This window comes from Protomyctophum bolini, assembly GCF_963924005.1.
Source record: "Protomyctophum bolini genome assembly, chromosome: 18".
NCBI lineage: Eukaryota > Metazoa > Chordata > Actinopteri > Myctophiformes > Myctophidae > Protomyctophum > Protomyctophum bolini.
Genome location: NC_137879.1, coordinates 28,128,000 through 28,135,986, shown reverse-complemented (window position 1 = coordinate 28,135,986; position 7,987 = coordinate 28,128,000). Strand labels below are relative to the sequence as shown.

At 39.8% G+C, this 7,987-nt stretch overlaps 1 long non-coding RNA gene across 1 annotated transcript; it reads right to left on the bottom strand.

Annotated features, from left to right (window-relative positions):
• Nucleotides 1–1,075: 1,075 nt before the first annotated feature.
• LOC308332611 lies at nt 1,076–6,937 on the bottom strand. Its single transcript, XR_013965727.1, has 4 exons — nt 6,815–6,937; nt 6,384–6,515; nt 2,227–3,039; nt 1,076–1,186 (listed from the first exon to the last, which is right to left on the bottom strand). It is a non-coding gene; the product is annotated as an uncharacterized lncRNA (long non-coding RNA).
• Nucleotides 6,938–7,987: the final 1,050 nt, after the last annotated feature.

The window sequence follows — 7,987 nt, the reverse complement described above, 5'->3', positions numbered from 1 at the left end:
GATCGTTCACGAACTCGTTCATATTTAGGGTGAACGTGAAGTGAACGTACTGTATTTCTGTTTGATGAACGTCATTGTGAACGCGTTCATTTCTGGCGTGTGTGAACGTCACTTTTTCACGTTCAACTTTCGTTCAAGAGTGAGTGTTTCAATAGAGCCTTCCAGGCGAAATCCCCGGCACTAAAACACACCCTAAACATGCCTTAATATTTAGCGGAAAACCCAAAAATAAGTTCCTATCCGACACAAATTAACTAATCTTTCTCAGCCGTCACTGGAGCGCGCATCTAGCTACTGCATGATGATCATGCACGCTGACAGACAGCAGACACTGTCCCAACTCCTAACACAAACACTGAGGGAACTTGTTGTTCTTTGATTAAACATAATGTGCCACGAAAAATAGCTTCCAATAGCTTAGTTGGTTATTATCGCTTCGAGGAGGTACGTGTCCATAATATCGCCACGAACGGCCAACAAAAGACATCTCTCTTCCACAGTGAATGAAGCGCAGTGATGCCTGATTTATTCTTCGCCGTACAATGTGTTCCGTGCTGAAAATAGCTGATATACAAGCTCACAACTCGTCGCGTCCGGACACGTTGTGAGCTTGTAGATCAGCCAACCCCAGCATGCGGAGATGCAGGCTCTGAGAACATTCAGAACTTTTGCCTTCACAATAAAAGCATGCAAAAGCCCATATAGAGAAGGAAAGATAATTCGGTGGCATTTCACATTGCAAAAGAGCAATTTTTGTAAAATGTAAAAATTAAAGCAAAAAAAAGAACGAAAAAGAACTATAATAGTTCATTTTTCAAACGATGAACTTTAGTTCAAATTTTTTAATGATGAACTATGAACGGAACTAGTTCATTTTAAAAATGTTGAACTGTGAACTGAACTAGTTCCTAAAAAAAAAGAACTTTCCCAACACTGCTTCTAGGCAATGATACAGAAAGTAGGCAAAAGCCATACAATGGAAGAATGAGACATGGTACATGTCCTTTAATGCCAGGAACACAGGAAGACGATGGCTGCTCTAATGACACAATGTAACTTAAGTACTATTACTTGCCCTGCTCTGGAACGCTCTGGGGGCGTTGTTCCTCTGGAGTGCTCTGGGGGCGTCCATGGGCGCTTCAATCAGGATGGCAAAATGTGGTTTCCTCATGGGCTCTGGAACCTTCTGTGGGAGAAAATGGAATAGTTTGTAACTTGAACTTCGAACAAATTTTCAGAAACTGAACTGCTAGAAAATCCTTGTTCTGTTCTACAGGTGCATTTTTTATGTCTTTGCTTACAGTTTTGTTGAAAGTGAAGTATGGCCAGCAAGGTGCTAAACAAGGTCTCCGGACTGACTAAGTTTCTAGCTCGAACAGCAAGATACATGGATAGGGAGACAAAATTAGTGGTGGCCAACTCCCTTATCCTGTGCCACTTTGATTTTGCGTGTACATCGTGGTTCGAGGGCTTGATTAAGTCTTTTAAAACAAAGCTACAGTCAGCTCAAAATAGACTGATCGTATAACCCATCGTTTTTTTCATTTTTGTCAAATCATCAAAAATGATGAAAAACGGCACGCTATAGTATGCCGTACGATATAGGCTATAGCCCATGGTCCAAAATGATGAGAAACGAGGATAACCTTTTTTTTTTCAAAATTTCAAAAAACATGGGCTATAACCAATCGTTTTTTTTTCATTTTTTTCAATCTGCCTTCAATTAACAACCATCACCAGTAGAAGGTTTAACATGCCCAAAACCCAAGCTAAAATCTGTTCCTGGCATGCAGCAGTCAGTCATATAATGACACAAAACCATTGCGAACAGCACCAAAGAAAGGATTACATTACAAGTACATTTTAGCACACCCATGAAAATAACAGATCTACAAGCTCACGCAGCATCTTACAAAGTATAAATCCACCTTCAAGACCCAAATGAGCTAACTACATTACACAAGAATAGGTCAGTAAACTTGTGCAGCAGTTCTTCCTCTTCAGAGCAATGAAAGAATCTTCAAGAATGAATAAAAGAAACACAATGGGGCAAAATATATGGTGGATGCATCTGCACATCAACTCTCCTAAAACAATAAATACAATGCAACCACAAGTTATTTGCACAGAGGGGCTCTACTGTAAACTTTAAGCAAAGGAAACTGTCAAAATAAAGCTTCGGTTTAGCTTCAGGTTTATTAAAAATAATTTCCTATAGACTAGTACCTTTTCTCTTGTCGAGTATCGCAAGACTACTTCAAAAGAGGGGGTCAGTTTAATGCTGGTAAACATAATCTACCCCCCCCCCAAAAGAATTCAATACTTTTCTCTTTCTTTCTGTGTAGTAATTCAAGATCAAGGAGTTTCTTCCATGTCCTTGTGAAGTTGTTCAAGTTGTTGACTTTGGGAGGAACCAGAGAGCTCCTTCACATCACGTGCAGCTCCTCCTTGGTCTTATAGGAGACACCAGTCAGTCGGCAGAGTCTGTTGGACGAGGTGGAGGTGTTTGAGAGTAGCGCCACAAGCATCAGGCCTGGCCTCGGTCTCTCACGCCCGACTTGTACTTTGTTGTGCCACTAGTGTCACGTACTGAAGACGGCAATCTACAAGCTCACTCGTGGCATTTAGTGAGCTCGTAGACTGGCATTTCCAACAGGTGATACAACGTATGACAGTGAATAAACGACCCTCCAGTGTCCATGGGTACACAGGGCAGTTTCCGGAGCTGCCGACTCTTTTCCCCTCACCTCCCCGACGTCCTCGCTCGCTTGCTCACTCCTTCTCGTCGTCGGGGAGAGGGAGGTGCAGGGGCGGCCATGTCGGTACCCGTCCAGCCACTTCACCATCTGAGTGACCAGGGGGTGGTTTATGTCGGTACCCACTTCTCCACCATCTGAGTGACCAGAGGGTGGTTTATGTCGGTACCCGTCCAGCAACTTCTCCACCATCTGAGTGACCAGGGGGTGGTTGCGGCGGCGCAAGCTCTTGTGCATGGCGGCCAGCATGCCTCCGTCCATCACGCAGCAGTCCAGCCATTCCCTGAAATATTAGAACACAGCATAAAAAAAAAAAACTTTAATTTAAGATTCTCAAAACAGTACTTTTAGGTTCTGGACTACGTATACAAAGTGAACACCAACCTAAAAGAATGGCTGACCTTAAAATACAACTGAGCATACTTAGTTTAACACCATGATGGTAGAATCCTCTGCCCTCCCAGGCCCTCCTTTCTCTCTAAATATACCATATGATGCTACTGAGTTTGATTCAAGTGACCTTTCTTTGTGCATGTCTACAAAGTCTACAAACTTGAAAATACGCTACTTTTGTCAAGCAATGTACTGTAGCACTCTTTACTCGACATTGGTTGTTTTATAGACATTATAGTAGGATGTTCTGCATGACATGTAGAACCTGCAATGAGATTTCAGATCTGTTCTAGAGCAAATATGGAAATGGTCTGTGTGCGTGTGTGTATGTGCCGTGTGATAGTTGGTATTGGTAACAATAAAGTTGAACCTTGGGACTCAAACAAGACAGGGTACTATTGACACTAACTAGACAACGTTGTTTTTGTTCATGTGGTGTTGGTCACATTTCGAGTAAACAATCATACGGATTCTGAGAAATAGCCAACTTAAAGAGTTGAAAAACAGCAGCAGGGAAAGTTAAGAACATTAGAGTGAAGCATCGCATTGCATTGTGAGCTTGTAGATTTTCATACCATAATTAGTGTGTCCATGAGCGTGGTATATTATATTCTAACATGTATAATAGCCAGTCAGGATCCTAGTGGGCCTCGCTCTTGCCGTTTATCCAAAAGATTAGCGCTGCTGACTGTGATATGAGAGACCCGAGTTCAAAATACACATCTGTGGGTGGATTTGAACCAGGGACAATCGTTTTAAATCACTGCCATATCTTCCGCACCACACAGACACGTGGAAAATATATGTGACAATTATAAGTACTCAGAATTGAGATGCAGAGTTAAAATGGCACAAAAAGTTTATTTGAGCTATGAACTCAGTCTCCAGTCCTGTATCTTACCACTGTGACACAACAATTCTCTTGCACTCTTCAGTGAAACAATAGAGCCAGGTACAAATTGGGGGGAAAAAACCCTGCACATTTAATCTGTGCATTTGTGACAACTAATCGCATTTAGATACAGAGTGAAAATGTTCCAGGGACCTTCTGCTTATAAAACACTGCCATTATTTCCTGGACCACACAGGAATAAGTATACAGGTGTGTATATCGATAGTATTATCACTGTACATTTATATGCTTTGACAATTTCTTCAATGAATCAATAAAGGTTATCCTATCTTATATTTTGCCAAGATTCAAGGTTTTTATTTATGCCATGAACACCTGCTGTTATTTCCTCTTTCACTCAATGCAAAGTATCTCTTGCTTCAGTGCAACCATCACTGCCATCTTCCTGCTTTAATCAGAACAAAGCAACTCAAGCGTATGCTGATATTTCCTAGTTGATTCAGTATAACCATATTCGGCAATAGCTTTTACTTTAACCAATAAGATAGACATGACAGATAATTTCCCTACACCGCTCATGATAAAAGCAGTGAAAACAACTGAGCCATGGATGGGGGTTCCAATTTTTGCCCTAAAACAGTTGCATAGACGTGCACGTGTGACTTCCCATTACACCTTTTGGGGAGCTTAAATATTTTTAATACAAGGAAGTAGTTTGTAAACTCTGCTCTGCTTTATCACTACTGAATAAATTCAAATTCAAAATTTGAACAAATTGACAAATTTTCTCATGAAAAACGGCGTGCCATAGTATTTTTCAAAATTTCTATAGTATGCCGTACGGTATGGGCTATAGCTCACGGTCCAAAATGATGAGAAACGAGGCTAACTTTTTTTTTCAAAATTTCAAAAAACATGGGCTATAACCATCGTTTTTTTATTTTTTCAATTTTGTCAAATCATCAAAAATGATGAAAAACGGCGTGCCATAGTATGCCGTACGGTATGGGCTATAGCCCATGGTCCAAAATGATGAGAAACGAGGATAACCTTTTTTTTCAAAATTTCAAAAAACATGGGCTATAACCCATCGTTTTTTCATTTTGTCACTTTTTTCAAATCCTCAAAAATGATGAAAAACGGCATGCCATAGTATGCCGTACGGTATGGGCTATAGCCCATGGTCCAAAATGATGAGAAACGAGGATAACTTTTTTTTTCAAAATTTCAAAAAACATGGGCTATAACCCATCGTTTTTTCATTTTGTCACTTTTTTCAAATCCTCAAAAATGATGATAAACGGCGTGCCATAGTATGCCGTACGATATGGGCTATAGCCCACGGTCTAAAATGATGAGAAATGAGGCTAACTTTTTTTTTCAAAATTTCAAAAAACATGGACTATAACCCATCGTTTTTTTATTTTTTCAATTTTGTCAAATCATCAAAAATGATTAAAAACGGCGTGCCATAGTATGCCGTACGGTATGGGCTATAGCCCATGGTCCAAAATGATGAGAAACGAGGATAACTTTTTTTTTCAAAATTTCAAAAAACATGGGCTATAACCCATCGTTTTTTCATTTTGTCACTTTTTTCAAATCCTCAAAAATGATGAAAAACGGCGTGCCATAGTATGCCGTACGATATGGGCTATAGCCCACGGTCCAAAATGATGAGAAACGAGGCTAACTTTTTTTTTCAAAATTTCAAAAAACATGGGCTATAACCCATCGTTTTTTTCATATTTTCATTTTTTTCAAATCCTCAAAAATGATGATAAACGGCGTGCCATAGTATGCCGTACGATATGGGCTATAGCCCACGGTCCAAAATGATGAGAAATGAGGCTAACTTTTTTTTTCAAAATTTCAAAAAACATGGGCTATAACCCATCGGTTTTTTATTTTTTCAATTTTGTCAAATCATCAAAAATGATGAAAAACGGCGTGCCATAGTATGCCGTACGGTATGGGCTATAGCCCATGGTCCAAAATGATGAGAAACGAGGATAACTTTTTTTTTCAAAATTTCAAAAAACATGGGCTATAACCCATCGTTTTTTCATTTTGTCACTTTTTTCAAATCCTCAAAAATGATGATAAACGGCGTGCCATAGTATGCCGTACGATATGGGCTATAGCCCACGGTCCAAAATGATGAGAAATGAGGCTAACTTTTTTTTTCAAAATTTCAAGTTTCAGTTTTTTTTATTTATTTATTTTTTCACATGCCTCCACAAACATCACACAACGGTGATGTGGACTGGCATTATACACACACAAATTAAGTGAAACTATACATGGCGCGAAAGACAACCTACGGTATGGTAGCATGTAGCCCACTTAAACAAGCAGCAGGAATCAGACGGTTAACTAACCTTCACTGTACTGCTAACAGCACCCAGCAGTGGCAACAGCATAGAGTTCACCCAGCAGTGGCAACAGCATAGAGTTCACCCACCAGTGGCACCAACATAGAGTTCATTCACACCTCCAGTCAGCATCACTTTCTGAAATGGCAGGGGAAAAGAAAATTAGTTGTCGGCCTACAGGATGACATTTTGGAAGTCATAACAGTCATTGACAGAGCTGTGTCACCATTATTACACACATTCTAGGGCTATAATCTGCCTTGTGCAACCATTTTTTATGAAGCCTAAAAGCAAAAAAGAAATTAAAACTTCGTATTCATATGTTCAACAGCAAACACAATTACAAGTGTTAATCGCAATCCTTTGTATGACAATGAATGGTCAACTTAACATGTTGTAATGGTGACACAGCCCTAGTTTCTACTACAGCCACATACCGTGGGGGGGCTTCCGTCGCTCGGTTGAAGATAGCCGGGTAGGTTGTATGGCACAATACGTCCCGAGCACCATACGCCTCGTAATCTCAGGGAGCGTTCGTTGACACCGTTATAAGTTTCAGCCCAGCCGAGTAGACACTCTATTACCAATACCAGCTATCTCCTGATGACTGCAGCCAAGGTCACTGCATGACACCAAGGTCACATGATCAACCTGTAAGACACAAACATACGCCAACATTACTCTTTATCCAGACTTTATACATTGTAGAAAAAACATCTTTTAGGAAATTCTTGCATTTTTTTTTTGCAACCAGCAACATGTTTGGGAGACAAAAAAACACTTTCCTGGGGTTTTTATGCATTTAGATATTTTAGTATTTCAAAGAGTCCATGATGTCATGAACACTGGGCTCACTTCCTTCCTGGACTAAATGTTGTCTCAGTAAGACAGCCCTCCCCCTATCCACAAGGAGGAGCAGTGCACCAAAGCATTGTGGGAATTGTAGTCCAGGAAGGAAGTTAGCCCGGTGTCCATGACATCATGGAGTCCATGGACACTTTGAAATACAAAAATATCTAAAAACACAAAAACCCCAGGAAAGTGTTTCTCAAAAATCATTAAAATAAGATCTGGTTGCAAAAGGGGTGAAGTGGCCCTTTAAAGTTGAAATAAAGTTGCTCTGTATGCTCTGTATGGGCATGTAGATCTGCTACTTTTGTATGCATGTACGTTTGTACATTTGAGTTTTCCATCCAGCAGAGAGACATTTAGTTTAGCTTAATCTTATGAATGTGTCTGAGCCACAGTTACAACTTATGTTACCTTTATGTACTAAAGTAAAAGGGTATGGCATCAAAATGCACTTAAAAAATGACCAAATGTACTCATTACGCAGAAATGTCCCATTTCAAATGTTTGAAAGAAAAATAAATCTGAAAATAGCAGATCTACAATCTCACAATGCATTGCATCACAATGCATTGAGAGATTGTAGATCAGCTACTAATGGCCAAAATGTGTTTGTAGCCCAGTGGCAAATTGCAATGTAGCCAAAAGGATACATTTAAAATAATCCAAATCTACAAAACTAGTAAAGTGTCCAAATAATAGAATATTAAAGTACAATATATTGTCCACAGTACTTCAGTAGATGTAATTATTTACTTTCC